This window comes from Hipposideros armiger, unplaced genomic scaffold (assembly GCF_001890085.2).
Source record: "Hipposideros armiger isolate ML-2016 unplaced genomic scaffold, ASM189008v1 scaffold_0, whole genome shotgun sequence".
NCBI classification, from domain to species: domain Eukaryota; kingdom Metazoa; phylum Chordata; class Mammalia; order Chiroptera; family Hipposideridae; genus Hipposideros; species Hipposideros armiger.
This window is the reverse complement of record NW_017731350.1, coordinates 1,462,336-1,482,415: the sequence shown is the minus strand read 5'-3', so window position 1 is coordinate 1,482,415 and position 20,080 is coordinate 1,462,336. Positions and strand designations below refer to the sequence as shown.

Genomic DNA, 20,080 nt, shown 5'->3' with positions numbered 1-20,080 from the left:
ATACATTTTCTCATTTATTTATATACCTCTGATAGCACCCAGGACAAGATTTTACAGTAGCAGGCACTCAGTGACTGTGTTAATGTGTAATTGTAAATACTACCTCCTCTCAGTAAGAGGTCAGAGAGTGCTGGAGGCAGCACAGTGAAGTGGTAACAGACAAGGTTCTGGGGTCAAGCACATCTGGCTTAAACCCAGGCTCTGCCACTTACCAGTTAGCAGCGTATTTAACGTCTTTGAACTTGTTTTCTCATCCGTAAAACAGGCATAATAATACCTACTTCATAGGGTTGTTTTGAGGATTATATTAAATATTGTCCATAAATTGTTAATTGCAGGGCCTGGCATTATAGCAAGTTGTAGCTATTCATGCTGTTGTTGATATGGTTCATATGAGAAGAATGAGTGAGTGAGTGAGTGAGTGAGTGGTTAGCAGGACACGTGGGGCAGAGAAAGAGAAGATGGGTAAATGAGTGACACATACTAGTTCTAGAGTGCCACTCAGCACATATGTAATGAGTTAAATTAGGAAGATATTTTGGTGATGCGGAAAGAGAGGTATTAATGAAACCACCCCAAGATGGAGGAAATAAGAATATATTAGTTAAGCTGCAGCCAAGAATTTGCCAGCTCTGAAAACAATTTTCCGAGCTCCCACATTATTTTTCTTTGAAGTTATTGCATCTAGTTTGCACATAAGCTTGCTAATAAAATATTTCTCCCCATAACAATCTAAGATGTGATATAAGAAATTATTAGTTGAGGATATATTGTGAAAGTGATTTCCTATTTCTAAAGTCTAGCTTTCTACATTTTCCTCCACGTTCATTGTATGTTAAGAACTGGCCACAGTGTACTTTCCAGATCAGTTCCTTGTTTTCCCTCCCGTAGCCCATCCTTCAGCCAGACTCTGTCACTTGAAAACTTCAAGTTGCGCGCTCTTGCTTCTGTGCTTTTGCTAAAGCTGTTACCTCCACATGAAGTACCCTTCTCTAATGTTCTCTTTCTGTTGAAATACTATACATTTTCTAAGGTCTCATTCAAATATCATCTCTACCAACTATTTTTCCTGAGCACAATTAGTCTAGTCTTCCCCTGAACCCTTAGAATACTAAATCTGTATCACTCTCCTAATCTGCTCCCCATAGATTTAGTTAATGGTGTGCATTGTTTTTTTCATCTTTTACTAAATTTAAATTGCAAGCGACCCAAGGGCAAGAAACAAGTCTTTTTGTTCCTTTAATAAACAATAGCCTCATTGGCAGTATTCTAGGTCAATACGTAATACTCACAAGAAAATGTGAAAATGCTGCACAAGAGGTATTACATTTTTCCTGGTTGATAAAAATTCACTTAGTAGAACCGTATTCATAATATAAGAAAGAAAAAAACAACTACCAAAAGTTCTTACATCCTTAAGTAGAAGTTGTACAAATGAGGTTTTAGAGAAAGGTTAAAATGGAAAGTGGTCAAATTGTGATATGACTTTTAAGGGCTTACATGTTTGCTACAGTTATTAATATATTTGGTTAACTCTTGCAGAGTTCAGAGTATAGAACAGAAGTAGTGTCGTTTCAGTAAGGCCAAGGTCGTAAGAAAAATGCTCAGATATTAAAAAGTGAGTGAAGAGGGGTTGGGACTACCATTGATGTTGTGCTAGGCTCTCGTTTCTCTTCTGTGTTTCATACTACCCTGTCAACTTGTAGCTACCCAGGCGTTTGATCAGACTTGGAGAGTCCTTTCAAGAGTCATGTGGACCCTCCCAAATCAATGCCAGGCGCTTGACCTCGCTGAGGCTTGGACTCTTTTTGGCGTCTGCTGTGGCTCTTTCTAGGAAGTCCTAAACCCCATGCTGTGGATTTGACGGGCAGAGGCCCAAGTGAGACCAATAGTCTAATCCTATATTAGGTAAAAATTGACAAGAAAAATGCTTGTGTTCTCATTATCTGCTCACCATGGGCATGGAAAGATACCCTGAGCCTGGGAGACTCCCCATTTCAGTCCGGCTAATCTCTCTCTGCCCCAGCTTGTCCATGCAGTGGGAAAGGTTGTTAGGTTCCTATTAGTATGTCTCAGAAACAGGAGAAGGCTGCTTTGGACTTATGCCATCCAGTGCATGGAGGAAAAGGGACCAATTTGTTGTACCCTAAATATTGCTAGGGACATGGATACCAAATGTCCCCAAATTAGGTGGTCCACAAAAGGGAACATAACATCTGTCAGAGACACTGGCTAGAAAACTCCCCAGTGCATTAAAAGTTCTGAAGCTCTGAAATGCAGCCCCGCTTCAGAAGTCGCTGTGTTTACACAGGGCCCTGGAGAGCTGTCTGGTGTCTCTGGCAGCGCTGGAACATGACTGCATGCCTTCATGGCGTTTGGATGCCTGCTGTTTCCTGGTCCCCCACCGTGCCTGTATATGGCCTGCAAAGTACATGCTTCTGAAAACCTCCTGTTCCTCTCACACAAGGGACATTTATGAGATATTCATATTTCAGGCTCTATACATTTGTTTTCCAAAGAGCTCAGGTCAGTCCTTTGAATTAGTTACTGTTCATTAAAAAAAAATACGTGGTGAGATACGCAAACAAAACCTACTAGTCAATTGTGCAAACCTGACATTGGTTGTCTTTTGGGGACTGGGGAGGGGGAAGCTAGTTTCCAAGCCAGTCGCCTTATGTTCCTGGCAGAAAAGCTGGAATTGTAAGGTTATGTCATCAGAGCTGGCAGTAAACATGCTCTACCTCTCCGTCCTTCCCAGACTCTTGGCAGTTCCAGCAGTGACACCAGAGGCTAAGTAGGCAGCAGAGGCTGCACAGCTCCCTTCCCTGAAAGGTGTGGGCCCTTTTCTTGGCATGAGCCACTCTGTGATGGTGGTTTGAAGAAAACCGGCTTGTCACTCCCTTTGCTGTTCCCACTCGGTACATAAAAAGAGGACTTCAGCCCCTAAGGCAAACCAGGTGGCATCTTTCACAAGTACAGAATTTGTTTTTAGAACTTTTTGTTGTTAAGTTAAAGTCTGCCTTAGAAATAAGTACTCAAAGCTTACCAACCCACAAACGCTCTCATTAGCGAGGCCTGTGTGCCTGCAAATCCGTGCATTCATTCTTCCAGGCAATGGAAACACAATGGGAGATGACCCAGGTGTAAGGCCCTTTGCTGGGTGCTTCAGAGGCCAGCAGGATAAATGGGACATGGCTTGTGCCCCTAATTTCCTGGCATTGAAGTAAAGGAAATAAGAACAAGTATGGCAAGTTCCAACTTGAGTTTTAGTGAAAAAGGCACGATAAGCCTTGGCATCAGAAGCCTCGTGTTCCTCTGCTTATTAGCTGGCAATCTTACTCAGGATACTTAACCATTTTGAGCCTTATTTCATCTTCTGTAAAGGGGGATAAATCTTAAGTTTTGGTTTTATCGACTCCAAGTGGGGGAATACTCATATATGGAAGCCCCCACTGTAGTGTTTGGCACATGGTTGATGCTCAGTTGTATAAACGTCTTGAGTTATATAAATACCGAAGAAAAGACTTACTAAGTACTGTAAGAGTTCAAGGGAAGAGGAGATCATATTTCCATTCGATTTAGCTGAGAGGGGACTTTGGAAGGTTTTGAGAAGCCTGACTCTTCCCATGTAGTGTGGCTTTTGTAGAGATTAAACATGTACTACTGTAACCATAATACAAATGCATTTGTCTGGTACATACTTTAAGATGTTGGAATTGCTTTTCACTTTACCATCCCATCTGAGCCTCATGATACTATCCTAGCATGTGTTTCAAATACATCTTTTCCTTCTATAACCTGGAATTCGTAGACCCTTCCTGGTCTCCTTTGCTGCCCCTACATCCTTTTCAACCCGTTCAGTTATGCTACGACTCCATCCCTAAAGCTCTTCCATGGCCTTACCTCTTTGCGGATGACCCCAGGCCCCATTTCTAGTTCCACCTTTTCTTCCTATTTACAGATTTGCATTTCTAGACATATCTGTCTTTGTGTTCAGTTGACATCTCAAATTTGAAGTGTCTGAAAGCAAACTCATCATTCTCCCAATAAACTAATGTCTGTCTTCACAACCCTGTTTTTATTCACGATACTCTTATTTTCTTAGGTGCCCAGGTGCCACATCTCGACAGCGTCAGCCAACCTGTTGTTTTGTACTAGAAATCCTCTCTGTACAATCTCTTCCATTCTTGTCATTCTTCCTGTCATTTCCTAGTTCAGTCCTCCCGTTGCCATGTCTCCTGATGGCCTCTTCACGCGTCTTCCTGTCTTAGTTTGCAGCACAGAGGCGTCACTGTCTTCCTGAGGTAAGTTCCGGCCGTGGACTGACCTCTCCTTGCCCAGCATCATCAGTGCCTCCCTGTCACCAGCCGAGTTAGCGCACCTCTCTCGGCCTGCCATTCGGAGTGTTCTCTGTCCCAGTCCCCGCCGACCTTTCTGCCCCGCTCTAGGTTCTGTGTGTATCCTGTTGTTCAGCCAAACTGGAGCTTTGGGGATTTCCTGTGAAAACACCTTGTGCTTTTTTCACTTCCATACCTGCGCTTGGGCTGCATTGAGTTTATTTCCCTCTCCCAGAGGCTCTGTCACAGTTCCGCCTGGCCTCTCAGGCACCACCTCCTCCATGGACCTTTTCCTGACCGCTACCACCTGCCTCCCCAACCAGACTGCGCTTTCCACTCCTATGTTTGTGCCTCTGTTGTGCTGTTGTTGCCTGGACTATGAACTCCTTCAGGGTGGGCCTCTGTTTCCATCAGTTGAGGGCTGGTGAGCCACAGCCCATCTCCTGCCAAGCTGGCTCTGCCCTTGGGCCTGCCCGAGCTCAGTGCAGCCCCCTCTGACTGGACTCCCTGGTGGGGAAGAAAGTTTTGAGTCGTTAGGTCCTTGTGCCTGCAAAGGCACGTGGTCTGCACAGCTGTTGTCCTTGCTGCCCCCTGTGCTAGCCAGCAGGCTTTTTTCCCTGGGGACTCCTGGTCCTGGTTCTGAGAGGGGGAGCTTTATTTCACAGGCGCGGTTTGTCAGCTGAATCCTGAAGGGGGCAGGTATGATTGTGACCTCATGCACCCCCCCCCTCTGCTCCTGTTGTGGCCTCTCCAGCCTCCTTCCCCCCTTTTACCCCACCTGTGTTCAGCCACAGACCTGGTCACTTGGAACATTGGTTAGCCTGTAATCCACAAAGGCAAAGATAACCTGAAACTTGACCAAAGGGCCTGGGGAAGGGGTAGGGGGAGCTTAAATTAAGGTAATGCTACTCAGAATTATGGGTGAGATTTAATGAGATTATGGATATTCAATTCAGATCAGATGAAATAGGCTTTTTTACAGCAATGAGAAAATTCAATATTTTGTGATTTTATTTAAATTTAATACTGAATTCAACATACTGAATTTCATTTTTGATGCTCAAAATATTTTTTTAGAATAATTAGAAAAATTGTATAATTAAACACAGATAGATTTGAAAAAAAAAGATAATTCTTGCCTTATTTTTTTTTAAACCTATGTTAATTGTCTCAAGAAATGAGACCCCACATCTCTTGGGGTGATTTTGTGTCAGGATTTAAGTAGTAGAGCATCATAGTAAACACAGTTTAATTTAGCCTTATTCATGTTTGCTTGAGTCACCGAGATAATCCTATAATAAATATTGTGCTCCTGGAGGCCCCCCTCCCCCCCCCCACACACACTTTGGTAAATATACACTCCTGAGTATGCTAAGACAACCAGCTGTCAGGAGAAGATGTGTATTTGGTTTTAGTGGAGTGAGCTATCTTAGCCTCTGGGGACTTGAGATGTTCATTTTATTAGTCTGGGAGCAGGGCCAAAGGGGTTCTTCGTGACTTAGAATGGAATTCTGAAAAGTAAGTTCAGCAAGTTTTCATTAGCGAGTTTGGCCTTTTGTCTTGCCTGTGCCTCCCCAAAGATTAAGAGCTCAGCCGGCACTTTGAAACATTACAAAAAAGAACCAGAATGGAATTTAGTTTGGGGAGAAAAATCAATCAGCCCCCAAATACCATATTTTTGGAAACATTCTGGTGTAAAACTCCTACCTCCCCAGCCGCCTAACTTAGTGATATATCGATGGGTTTTTTTGTTTTGTTTTGTTTTTAAATCTAGCTTTGCTTTTGGGCAGAAAATATAGTTTTAAAAAGAAGATATATCCAAGTCTCCGATAACTAAAATCTCACTGGTACAATTTTCTTAAACTTGTTTGACCTGTCTTACATTTATTTTGTGTCTTTGGGCAGTTCTGTGCCTTGCCTCTCTTAAATGCTGTTTTCCTCTCTACAGCGTAATGATTAGCTTAGAACTATACGATGTAATGTGTTTTCATTTTAAAAAGTCAGACCTGGCACTTTTCTGCTGAACACCTCAAGAGTTTTGTGCAGTTGTGTCTGTAAGGACAAAATGAGAAGTTCATGGTTTTCAGTGTAATACTGTATCTCAACAGCAGAGCTCTGGACACTGGGCGTTACAGAACTGGTGTATGCAGCCAGTGTTCATTTATACTTATTCGCAAGTAGGAAAATCCTCCTCAGTGGAAGGTCTGAGATGGAGAGTGGTAGTTAACAAAAACACTGGGCTGTGTTATAGGTAGGAGCAGAGAAATTATACCATGGAAGAGAAAGTGGCTTAGAATATTCCAGAATTGATGGAAGGCACCAATCCTCAGATACAGGAAGTACCATGAATCTCACACTGGCTAAGTAAGAAGAAACTGACAGCTAGACATATCATCTGAAAGTGCAGAATACCATAGATTAAAAGTATCCAAAATTGACACATTATGTTGAAAGGAACTGCAGATTGAGACAGAAACTCCTTGAAAATCTGATGAGAGCATGAATTTTACCCCAAGAAAATGTACAGACACCAAAAGTTTAAATATAGTTTTGAGTGTAGCACACCCTCCCCTGAAGCCAGTTTATAAACCTCATGTAAGGATCCTTGTTCTAGATTTCACTTCTGCCATTTTAATGCCTTCTGTACTATGTCATTCTAGAATAATCACCGAAGCTTCAAATTTAATATATAAATGTAAATTCTCCTCCAACACTGCCCATCTCTCCTTCCCCCAGCTCTACTCTTCTCCTTTGTTCTTTGTCTTTGTTTCTCTTGCCATCCTAGTGGCCCCAGCCATGGAACCTAGGCATCCTGTGTTTGGCCTTCCTCTTGCCAGTTTCCCTCGTCTGAACAACCGCCAGTTGATTTTGCCTCCCTGGTATCGCTCTCATTCATCTCCTTACCCTTTCCCCAGCCCTATTTCAAGCCTCTTATTTTATGTCTCTTACTCCTTGCCAGATTAGTCTTTGGAAAGCTGAGCTCGACCCATGTTACTCCCTTGCTCAGACACTCTTAAGTGCCTCTGTACTGGACAGGCGAGCAAGCTGCATACACGCTGTCCTGTCTGCACAGCCTCCGTGTCCGCCACATTCACAGCCCCGTGGACCGTGCGTCCCACACACATGAACTGCAGGTGGTGGAACCAGGGACTTCTGCGGATTCTGAAGTTTTTAGAACTGTAGCTATATTTGTTTAAGGTTTTTTATCCAACATGTTTTGTAGCAGGAGGACTCTAGATTTTCCAGTCAGCCATACTGCAAGATGTTCTTCTGTACTGTCTTGATGGTTCCAGTTTTCTGCGGGGATTGACTGTGATTGTAGATGCGCTCTCAATGAAATCCAGTGGGGTCTACTTTGTAGCTGTTGGGGCTCTTCTGTTCTCCTTGTGGTTTTCAGTAAACCTCTGTTCTTGGAGATCACTTATCTGAGCTAGTAGCCCATTGAAATACTGGACCATTGAAATACTCTGGCTGGCCTCCGCATCCACTCTTCCTCACTTCCATCTAGTTGCCACACTCTAAGCAGAGCAGGCTTTGTAAACAAATGTAAACATTGTTCTCTTGCTGAAAACCACAGTTCGTTACCTTTCCTCATAAATGATCACTTATCAGCTTTATCCAACCCAGAGCTTTTCCCTGTACACCCCAGGTGTGTGTGTGTGTGTGTGTGTGTGTGTGTGTGTGTGTGTGTGTGTATTTTACTGCCTGTATCTAGCTTATCATCAAGTTCTAGCATTTTTTTTTTCTTACTGTCTTGAAGTTTGAACTCCTCCAGGTCTTCATTTCCTCCTGTCCTGTAGTTTCAGTTACCTTCCCCGTTGGTCCTTTTTGTCAAACACTGGGTGGAAGTAGAAACCATGTGGCATAAGATTACAAAACGGATGATAATCAACAATGTGAGGCAGTTCTTCCCACCCCTTCCAAGTGTAAGGACCTGTTTCAACATCAACACCTTTCACATGAGGGTGCAAGGAGGCTTGACTGCAGTGAGGCAGCACGGGGGGTTTTTAGGAGGATGGAATTGTTCTGTATCATGGCTGTGGTGGTGGACGTACAACTCTGTGCTCTTGTCAGAACTCTTAGAGCTGTGCATTGGAAAGAGAGCATTTTCCTTGGGTAAAAAATAAATTACAAAAACATTCCACAGGCCTATACAGGTGGAAGTAATAATACGTTTTAGCATTTCATGTTAGTAAATGGTGAAGTAAATGCTTTTTAAATGGACTTGTATTTTATTAATCACACAGTGTGTGTGTATATTTGAAACATACACATACACACTTGTGCTGTACGTGTGTGGATATGTGTATATGTACATCTGGGTATGTGATGCATACATATACATATACGTATTTTATATATGTGATATGTTTCACACGCACACACATGCACGTGCACATGCACGTCACATTTATTCAGTCTGGTGTCCCATAAATTAGTAAACCTGTTATATCAACTCTAAGGCCCCATAGTGTCATGAAGCCAACAGATTAGGAACATTTGTTACAAGGGATGTATAATGAATAGCCATTTTTCTAAGAATTCTGTTGTTTATATTTATTGATATTTGCTTAAATAAGAGCACATTTTAACTTTCTTACTCTCAAAATAGCTAACATAATACTATGGTAGGAAGCAGTTTTTAACCTTACTGTTTTGTCTCATAGTGGAGTGAGCGAGCTACGAAGAGCTCTGCCACTTTCCCTTCTCTCTGCCCAACACAAACACCTCGGTCCCTTAATTTAGCTCCCGGTGGGGACAGAGGAATTCCAGAAGGAGTGAGGATCTAGGGCATTGAAACAATGGGGAGCTTTCCTCTTGTGTTTGAGCCTTGACCTCCATGAAGCTCGTGTGGTTCACAGCACTTCCTTTTCCAGGGCTCCTGGCTCTCAGATGTTCACTGTTTTCTCATGTTTCTCAGTATATTCCTGTCTATATAGTGATCTGTGAATTGGTCACATTAATGTAATATTTTTTGCTTACTTTTCAGAGCACAGGGTGGGTGTGGCTAGGGGGACATGTCCGTTGCATTTTAAAAATAAAGTTGTTCTACCTCGTTTTCTCCCTAAAAAAGTACCTGGTTTGTTATGTCCACACCGCGGTTTCAAAGGGTAATGATTTAGTACCAGAAGTAATGGCGTGGCTCTCGATTACTAGTGTTTGCTGTAGGTAGGTGATGACTAAGGCTCTCAGTGTGCAAAGTGGAAACCTGTGCCCTGTTGGAGGAAAGGTCCAACACCAGCGTTGTCAGGCTTCACTGTGTGAACTTTGATTAAAAAGCATATAATTTGATTCTGGTATGTCTGATTTTGATTCTCATAATACAAGACTAATAATTATATCAGAGTTTTTCTGTACATGTTAAAATTCAGACACACCGTCTTTCACTCGCAGCACTAATGACTTTAATGAATGGAGAAGCCTTTGGTTGAAAACAAACGATGAGTTAACAATATTGTGAGTAGGACCATAACAGGGAATGAACATCCTGTCTGTGGACATTATCTTTTGCCGGCAGCTTCAACAAAATAGAGGTCATTCTCGAAAAAGACTCGAATCTGCTACCTTGCCAAATTTCAGCTAAACCAAACCATTAATTTGAAGAAGTTATACATTAGTGGAAAGTTTATTTTACTCACAGCCTTTTTTTCCCCCTACATGCGAGAACTTTCCCTCCCACTTTGTAATCCCTCCTTCCCTCCCTACTCCACCCCAATCTTTAAAAAGTATGATGTCAGATTGGTTTGTTTTGTGCCAGGTTTTCATCCTGGAACAGATTTTTATAGCCATGTTTCTCTGAGAAAAAGAGTTTATGACCAAAGGGTGATAACAGTTCCATGTTTTCATTTTCTGCTCTGATCTAGCACGTCTTTCCTAACTTTAACATAGTCCGAATTTAACAAGATCAATCTCATATGTACATTAAAGCCAAAGAAAATTATTTTGAAAGCGTTCAAGGATTCATTAACTATAATACCATATATAATTCCTTGGGGGGGAAAAAACAGATTATGGAGCATATTATTTTTTTTAAATTTGAGATTTTTCTGTTCATACAATAAGGAAATGCTTCAAAATATTTGTGTGTAGATATTATTTGTTTTGGTGATTGGTCCTTATTATTTTCAGTCTGTTAGGGTGGAAATGTCTGACTAGTCATTTACATTTCACACACTCTTTCTTAAAAATACAGATAAACTTGGCCCTGTTTGGTCTCAGTCAGTGGAGAATCTAATGTTGAGAGTCTAAATGGTGGAAACAATTAAAATGGTGATCGGTAGGGAAATTACTTCAAATACTTTGCATCGAATAAAGCAGTAAAGAAGAACTAGGTAGATTTCTATGTACTCATGTGGAAGGATTTCTGAGTGGAAGAAACAGCAAATATCAGGAAAATGAGCAGAATCATACATTTTAATGTTAAAAAACTTAAACATCACAACCACAGTATGTATTTTCTACAAGGGAGTATGTATATATGTGGGTGTGTTTGTATATACTAGATACTAATAATAGCTAATACTTAATTAGCATGTATGTCACATGTTTTAAGTACTCTATACCCATTAACTCATTTGGTTCTCACAACACCCCTACAGGATTGGCTATGACTGCTGCCCCATCTTATAGCTGATGAAACTGAAGTTCAGAGCAGGTCAGACTCTTGCCTGAGCCACATACTTCTCAAGTGGCGGTGCTACCATTGGAATCTAGGTGGCTTGACTAACAGGATTGAGGGCAGAGATCGAAGGTGACTGTAGCCTATTGGTAATGTTGTAATTTTTTTCAGGGTGAATCTAGGACTTTTATTATGAAATTAAAATTAACTTGTAAAAAAATTGAAAAGAAAAGATTAGAATAAATTTACTGGATATTTGATGACTTAGGTACGTTTTGGTGGAACCTGTGTTCTGCGGATAATAAATGCTATTTTTTGTGGGGCTTCGGAACATTTGGTAATTGTCTGAAGTACTGTGCTTTGTGATCCCTCTCATCTACTACAGGGTCTCTCAGCCGTGGCAGTATTGACATTTTGAGCTGGATGATGCTTTTTTAGTGGGGCTCTCCTGTTTTGAAGGATGTCTAGCAGCATCCCTGACCTCTACTCACTAGATGCCAGTTGAGCCCATCAACACCCCAGTCATGACAATCAACAATGTTGACAGTGTCCCCTGGGCAAAAAATGGTGGGGGACGCAAAATTATTCCCAGCTGAGACCCACCAATCTACTATCGCCATCCTCTAGGAACCTCAAGATCCTGTTTGTACCTGTGCTAAGCTTTAGAAATGTCCTTCAGTCACACCATTGAACCGTTTCCCGTTAGCATACATAAAAGTTGTCATGCCTGGGTCACGCACAGCAATAAGAAATTAAAATAAAACCTTGGACCCTTCAGTACTCTCCAGTTATTACCCGAGTCCTGTCTCACCCCACACTCAGAGCCTCTAGTATTTGCATACGCCAGGCTGTGCGCCCCCTTGCTTTCGGGGTCTCTCCACCACCTACTTCCTGTCCTCCCTTAATCTCAGGAAGGAAGGCCGCAGCTCTCCACTTGGTACCGTATTTAAAGTGTGTTCCTCCATTTGTATCTTTGATCTTTTTCCTACTTTTCATTCCACAGACAGATATTTCCTAATCGGTTCTCAGCTTCCATACAGACTTTGTTGATCTGAGCGGTTTTGCATATTTACATTTTGGGGCTGATTTTTATAGCCTCATTGGATGGGTCCCCTGAACATTTTCATTTCAGTGACCAACATCTCTCAAAGATCACCAGGGTGCAAAGCCCAATTCTGCCTTTGCCCAAATTCTCAGTTCCTGGGAGATAAATGTAGCTCAGCCTCTGCCCTGGGCCCCCCACCCGCCTCCTGTGGTGGGAACAACTATGAAATGCAAAGGCAGACACTGGTTAAGAGCACCGCTTTGCAGCAACGGATTTCCGACTGCCATCCTCTGGGGATGCGAACCCGTGTATATTACTGAACCTCTATAACTGACTTCTTTGTCTATAATCCTCATAGAGTTTCTCTCAGAGCTGAATCAGAATGTGTGTAAAGTATTTAGCATAGTGCCTGGGACATCGTAAACACCTGATATATGGCCAGTTGCTGTTCTTATTATCATTGCTGTCAATCAACATCATCGTCGTCCTCCTCTTGAAATGTTCAGGGACCCCAGGTTTTGAGAATTCCACTCCAGATGCTGTGCACCAGGACCTTCGGTACTATCAGTCACCTGAGTTCCATTAGGGTAAGCTTGTGGGGGAAATGGGAGAACAGACCCCTGACAGGTGGGACAGAAATGAACTAAAGATTTCTGTAAGGGAGCAGCTCTTGACTTTGGGGGGCTCACAACTCCACCCCAAATTTGAGAATCTCCTGATAACTTCTTCAGAGGATTCACAGACTTTCTTATTTCTAAACCCAGACCCTTTGGGATCCACTCACCCTGAGTGAAGAACTCCTTCCCAGTGAGGTGGCCACTGGTCACCACAGTGGGTAAGCCGGCTGAGGACAAGAGTCGCAGACAAGAGCAGTGCAGCAGCCACAGAGTGCTAGCCATGCTAGGACAGATACTGTGCTGAGCATGTTACAGGCATTGTTTTATCCAGTCTGCACAATAGGAATAACTGGCTCTCGGTTGCCCACAGGGATGCTGAGGCACAGAGGGGTTCATTGTCAAAGGTCAACAAGTGGCAGCAACAGGATTCAAACCCAGATCCGTTGTCTTCCATTGCCTTTGCTTGTATATGCTGCCTGATGCCTCACGGGAGGGGCCACAGACCAGCAGTGCTGTGCTCTGAACCCCTGCATCCGCGTGAGCTGGGACTTGGTTACAGGTAGATTCCTGAGGCCACACACGTTCTGAATCTAAGGTCTGGAGCGGGTTCAGGAACCCGTGCTTCTAACAAGTCCCCGGTCTCCTTGTGCTCGCTAGTTGTGTGAGTTACTGGTGGAGGGTTGGACAGAACTGAGCCAAGGAGAAAGATGAAGGGCGTAGGAAGAGCTACGAGCATGCCCAGCACACGCTCTCTTCTCTTTAAATACAGTTGCTCTTGCTTTACCTTCTCCCTGCTGTCTTGACATGGACCCTCGTATTCTTCGGTTTACGTGGTCCAGCCTTTCTCTTGCTGGCATCCCGGCTTTCTGTATACACTGCCTCTCTCTTCCTTCTGCCTCTTACAAGTTGTGTTTTCTGCCCGCTTCTTAATGACACTTACCCTCCCTCAGGCACACAGGGAAATGCACTGTGGCCGAAACCTAAAATCGTCCCCCTGATTTCAGGGCATTCTGTTATTTTTTCCCTCTCCTTCACTACTGTGCCTACTATACTTATATTTGTTTTAATCACAGCTTTACTGAGATATGATTTACATACTAGACAGTTCTCCTATTTAGAATATACAATTCAGTGTTTTTTGAGGATATTTACAGAGCTGTGTAGCCATCACCACAATTTTGGAACATTTTCATCACCCCATAAAGAAACTCCATACCTTTCAGCAGTCACTCCCTACTCCCCCCTACTCCCCAGCAACCACTAGTATCTACTTTCTGTGTCTGTGCATTTGCCTGTTCTGGACATTTCATATAAATGGAGTCAGATGTGCTCTTTTGTGACTGACTTCTTTCACTTAGCATAATATCTTCAAGGTTCACCTATGTTTTATTGTGTACCAGCCCTTCACCCCTTTTTATTGATGAATAATACTCTGTTGTATGAATATGTCATTTTATTTATCCACTCATCAGTTAATGGACGTTTGGATTGTTTTCAGTTTTTATCTATTATGAATAATGTTGCTGCGAACATTCATGTTACAAGTTTTTATGTGGACATATGTTTTCAAATCCCTCGGAGGGATGTCTACTTAGATCTTTTGCCCATTTTTAAATTGGGTTATTTTTCAGAGTTCTGTATATATTCTGGACACGAGGCCCTTATCAGATGTATGATTTGCAAGTATTGTCTCCTGTTCTGCGGGCTGTCATTTTCCTGATGGTGTCCTTTGAAGTCAGCCACTTGTTGAAGTTCCTTTTGGCTAGTATTTCTATCTACTTTCTACTGTAATCATATTTTAAAGCTTTCCCATGTGTATATTCAACGTTTCCTACATAGATCATACACATCCCTGATTGAAGATCCAAATTGCCATTTCCTAGTTTCATAACATTTAAATATATAAAGGATAAACCTAAAATAACTTATAGGACTCATATCCAGAATTAAAGAACTTAAAATTAATAAGAAATGGCAAAAAAAATCTTACAGAAAAATGGACAGAAAGCATGAACAAGCACTTCACAGACAAGGAAACATGAATTACTAATAAAATATGAACAGACAGCCCATCGGTGGGCAATTGTAGACTGTCGAGTGGTTGGAACTATCGTGTTTCCCCCAAAATAAGACCTAACTGGAAAATAAGCCCTAGCATGATTTTCAAGGTGCTCGTAATATATGCCGTATCCCAAGATAAGTCCCCGTTAAGATCGTCAGCCAGACATGACTGTATTTGAATAAATGTAGTTTTTGTGCAAGAATAAATGAATCAAATGCGTTTTTTGGAGCAAAAATTACTATAAGACCCAGTCTTATTTTTGGGGAAACACAGTATTGAGTAGCTGGAACTACTCAGCCTCTGAGATCTTCAGGCTGAGCTGGTCTTTCCATCAGAGCTAGCAGGCCTAGGAAGCCTTCAGCCGATCCTGGCTTGGGTCCTAATCCTAAGAGCTCTTACGTGGATTAAATTCCCACTATTTGTATAAATTTTGAGAAAAGCCAAATGGGCTTTTTAATTTAGTCAGGGTTTAAAGATGTTCCGGACTCCCAAAGGAACCCTTAAACTAAGGAAGTCATCTGATTTCAGCAGGTTGGCTTGATCCCCAAATGGGACGAGCAGCAGAATAGAGTAGGATCTGAGGAGCTGCTCATCCCAGACCTGAGCATGTGGAGCCTTTCTGGAAACCCAAAAGGAGGGACTTTGCACTTAATGACTGTCTTCCACGTAATCACCAGCTGCTCCTATGTGAGGCAGCTGGGGTCCCAGTTAGTTGCAGGGTGAAAAGAAAGCCTGTGAGACCCTGACCTTGGACCAGTGGCTTCTGAACGCAGAGCCCTGGGGCAGACTCTCCCCCCCCCCCCCCCCCGAGCTCTTGGAGTCTGGTCGTTTCGTAGAAATCAAAATCACTTCCTTCTTCATTTTATTAACAAATTGTTTTTAACTTTCTTTTATATCATTTGCTTAAGTTCATATCTCTGTGATGTAACACCCTTATTAAATAGATTAAGAACTTTAAAATAGGATTTAGATGTTTTTGCCCCCTCCCTTTGTATCTTGTGTTTTTAAAGAAGAAAGGACAAATGGCAAGAAATACATCAAAATGTGATAATTGTTCCTGTTAGGAGATTCTTTGGGTAATGTGACACATCGTGTACCCATTTTGCTGTGTGCTGCTGTCCTGTGCAGTACAGGACATTTAGCATCCTTGGCCCCTGCTGGTGATGTGAAGAACCCCTCAGTAACTGAGACCACGTAATATGTCCCCACACATTTCCATATGACCCCTAAGGGGGTGCTGTCACCCCAATTGGGGAAGAAAGTAATAACTGCTTTTCCTTTGAGTTTCAGATTATAAACTGAACACCTTGTTAGGTTGTTTATGTGAGACTCTTATTGCTAGCCTTAGAAGAGATTTCTAGCAGTCCCAGAAGTACGTTCCTCGTACTCTGTGGTTGTCTGGCTTAGTTCAGATCAGCCTCTCGTCTCTGGGAACATAGGATACTGTGGGAACAGTGTCATGTAGCTCAGGCTGGCACACTTGAGCTTTGACGCTGCCTTTCCCTGACCCTTCTCTGACACGGTGCCCTTTGAATCGGGCAGATGCCTTGGTGCCACAGTAAGATTACCAGGACTGTTGTTTAAGCATAACTAATGGTCTTTGAAGTGTGGGCAGCCCCCCACTAGTAAAGTCACATTTTAAATTGTGTGCGTATGTTGATTGTTTGGACTCCGGGATATGTTTTGCCATGGAAACCATTCAGCACATAGTTAGGTTACCAAGGAAACTGGATGTACTGAAGGATTCCATCAAGTCATAGTGCCTGCCATGTATGTCACCATGTTTTGAGGGACAGAACCCAACTCTTTTTTCTTCAGTGCTGGCGGTTGTACAGCTCGCCTTGTTGGGGGGTGCAGGGAGCCAGCAGTGATCCAACCACAGCAGAGTGGGCAGGCTCTGTTCACCCAGTAGCAGTCCATATACCAAGAGGCCCCCAAAGCCCGGGCATACCTTCTGCCTACAAAGTGTAAGTGCAGGGCACACAACAGCTGAGCTGCCACTCAGGTCTGGATCGCTGTCTGGAGAAGTGCTACATAACGTCCCTTCACTGCTTATGAAACCTCCTCCGCGTCCCAGAGCCAGGAGAACTGGAGCCAGAGTGGGCACAGAGCGAATGGAATACTTTCCGGTCTTTCTTATAAACGATCATCCCCATAAGTCATCTGTGTGGACCCTGTGTCACCCGGAGAAAGCCGACCAGCTCGAACTAGACTTGGGGTCTGTCCACAAAAACTTATTACCCCATGATCTAGGGCATTGGTTCTCAACCTGTGGGTCGCGACCCCTTTGGGGGTCGAACGACCCTTTCACAGGGGTCGCCAAGACCATTGGAAAACAAAAAGATACTTACATTACGATTCAGAACAGTAGCAAAATTACAGTTATAGAGTAGCAACGAAAATAACTTTATGGTTGGAGGTCACCACAACATGAGGAACTGTATTAAGGGGTCGCGGCATTAGGAAGGTTGAGAACCGCTCATCTAGGGTCTTACTAATCGCAAGGTGATTACATCACCCATTACAGTAAAGATAGGGATTGAGAGAAGGCTGGGCTCAGTGTACTGTTCTGAACAGCATCATTGTTGTTGGGTTTTTATTGTCCGTTTTGGAATCAAGCTGAGTATAGCTTAGATGTTACTGTGCCTGTTTATCACCTGCCCGGTCGGTCCCTGGCATGGTGGGATAGAGTCAGCCCGCTGAGCTCTAAGAGTGCAGTACTGCACCCTTCCGTGATAATTCCCAAGAATCTTCACTTGGTGTCCGCCTAGTGGGGTGATGGCTTCTACTCTCTTGTCTTGTCATCACCCTTTGGGGCTTCCTTACTTTTAGTCTTTTATTTCCTAGTTTTGTATGCTAGCTTAGTAACAGTAATTTAACTTTATGTTCATATCGCAATGCCTGTTTTAGAAGTGTCTTCTCCACTATTATTTTTGCAAGCTAGATAGGACAGGTATTGTCATCCCTATTTTCCGGAATTAAAATCAGTACTTACAGGACTTGCCCGGCTCTCAGCCTCTCCCCGCAGGTCTGGAGCGGAATGCCGTGCTTGCGGGCCCACCTGTGTGCCCTTTCCGCGCCAGCACACCACCGGCTGGCCCGAGGCTGCTCCCGTTAGCTCTGCTTGCCCCTTGCCGTTAGCTCTCTCTGGGTTTTTACTTCAGTGCTCAGCATCTCTAGTTGAGAACTCAGCTTCCCTCTCCGGCTGCTCTAGTCAGCGTCCTGGGCACGTTGGCCCTGGCATTCCTCTTACGTCAGCAAATTGGCACCTTAGGACAAGCTCCTCCTGCCATAGCATATTTATCATTGAATTGGTACCTTTGCATATGTTACAAAGTGAATTAATGCCTTTAGGTATTCATCTTGACGGTTAATAACAGTATTTTATATAGTTTCTTTTCATCAGAAGCATATATTATCTTCCATTATACAGGAGAGGTTAACTAGTTAAATTACTTGTCTAAAATCTCAACAATAACAGCAGAAGAGGGCAAAAGGGACCTATTTTCTTCAAGGAGCTCATATGAACCAGACACTGTACTAGGTGCTTTAAATATATGACCTCGTTTCATCCTTGCAAATATCCTATATAGGAGGTGATGTTTTATATTTTACATGTGAAACTAGTACAGACAAGCTAAGTAACTTACACTGCAATTAAAAAGTAGTGGGAATACTAGAATCTAGCCTCCTCTGATTCCAAGGTTTGTATTCTATCTACTGTCCCACACACCTTCCTCTTGGGCAAAGAGTGCCATTTGCAGGGCTGATGTTAAGAAACAGAAGAATGCCTCGGACGTGTGGCGATGCCGTGGGGGAGGAGAACTGGGGTGCAGCCCTTCCTTTTCCTGACAACCACCAGAAGGGAGCTAACTCACTCCTCTCTCCTCCCTCAAAAGATCATGGATCTGTTAACAAGTGCCCTGCTGTAAGTTTGACCTTGTAACTTAGTTGAACTAAGGTAAGCTAACAGAGTAATCCCTAAGTGTTTTAGTGGCTGTTAAAGGAGGGCCTTTTCATAGGCATCACCCACGTTGGGCAGGTGGAAAGCTTCTTGGAAAGGCAGTGGGACCCGAGGAAGGAGCCAGCCCAGAAGGCAGGAGTCTGGGCTCTGGCCCTGCTTTCCACCTCTAGCCGTGGGTCGGTAAGGCAGCTCGCCCCTCTGGGCTCCAGTTCCCCCCTGTAAACCACGGGAATGAACTGGATGACCCTCCCAGTAACTGCAGTCCTGTCATCATCCATAGAAACTTCTTTATCACGTTAGTAGGAAAACAATCTTTAGAAAACAAGACACTGAGAATGATGAAAAAGGCCTTGGTACTTAACGACCTTGCCAGTTAGAGTTATTGAAAGGGAGCGTAGTGTTAACAGCTCCTAGGAGTCTGACTCTTAAGGCAAATAGGGGGCCACAGGAGATGGTGTTCTAATCCAATTTGTGGGTAAGACAGCCCTTGATTAGTGAATGATTAGCAAAGGGTGTCCAGCAAAGGGTGACTTTTGGTTTTACTTTGGGGGAATCTAAAGTAAACGTATGTGAGGTTTTGAAAGTTCTCTTGGACACTGTGGCTGCAGCTCTTTTCACTGATGACCTGGGATGCCTGGTTTCTTCCTGCATCCTCCAGGCAGGTCTGCTGCTCTTGAGGCCTGGAGTACCTCCATTACATAGCTTTTCTAGAATAAGTCTTAAATAGTGAGCTAAAGCTCAGAACTAATTACTAATATTTCTAGACACTAAATATGAAAAAACTACAATTTAGAGCAAGATCATTATACCTTGCTACAATTTGTTCCCTCCCTTAACCTAAAATTTTTAACATTTGCCACTTAATCTACTCCTGGATTTACCGAAGTAGGAAATTCAGTTCAAACCTTTTCTTGGAGCGAAGAGGTTCCAGGCATTTTTTTGGGCATCAGACTCCTTCCGGTATCAGTGGGCTTCACACACAGATCTCGTCACTTTTCATGGGCACTGAATGCGCCTCATCAGAGAGTGGGCAGGTTGGCATGGTGTGACGACCAGGTTATTTACACAGCACTGCAAATAAGCAATAAACCCAATCCTTCCAGGGGCTATTTTTATTTTAAAAGAATGATTTTAGAGGGAGTGATCCAGATGAATCTGTCGTGTTAGAATATATGAGTAGCTCTCTGAGCAGCTCTGTTTTCCCGAGGCATTTCAGCTGTCACAAACTGCCCACAGCATCACTCCTCTGTGTGCTCAAAAGACCCACACTTCCATGTAGCAGCCCACCCCTTAAAGGTCTAAAACTCGTGTTTTAAACAATTGAAAATGAAGATCCATGGATCCCTAAGGGCTTTCACCCCAGCCCCTCTGCCCTGTCATCCCGGAACTGCCAGGTAGAATAGTATGTATGCAACAGGGCTTTGGAACTTCGCCGT

General features: G+C 43.2%; 1 protein-coding gene across 3 annotated transcripts in view; it reads left to right on the top strand.

Moving 5' to 3' along the window:
* Nucleotides 1-20,080, top strand: part of BABAM2 (BRISC and BRCA1 A complex member 2) — a 374,448-nt gene that overhangs the window by 203,523 nt on the left and 150,845 nt on the right. The window lies entirely within an intron of this gene.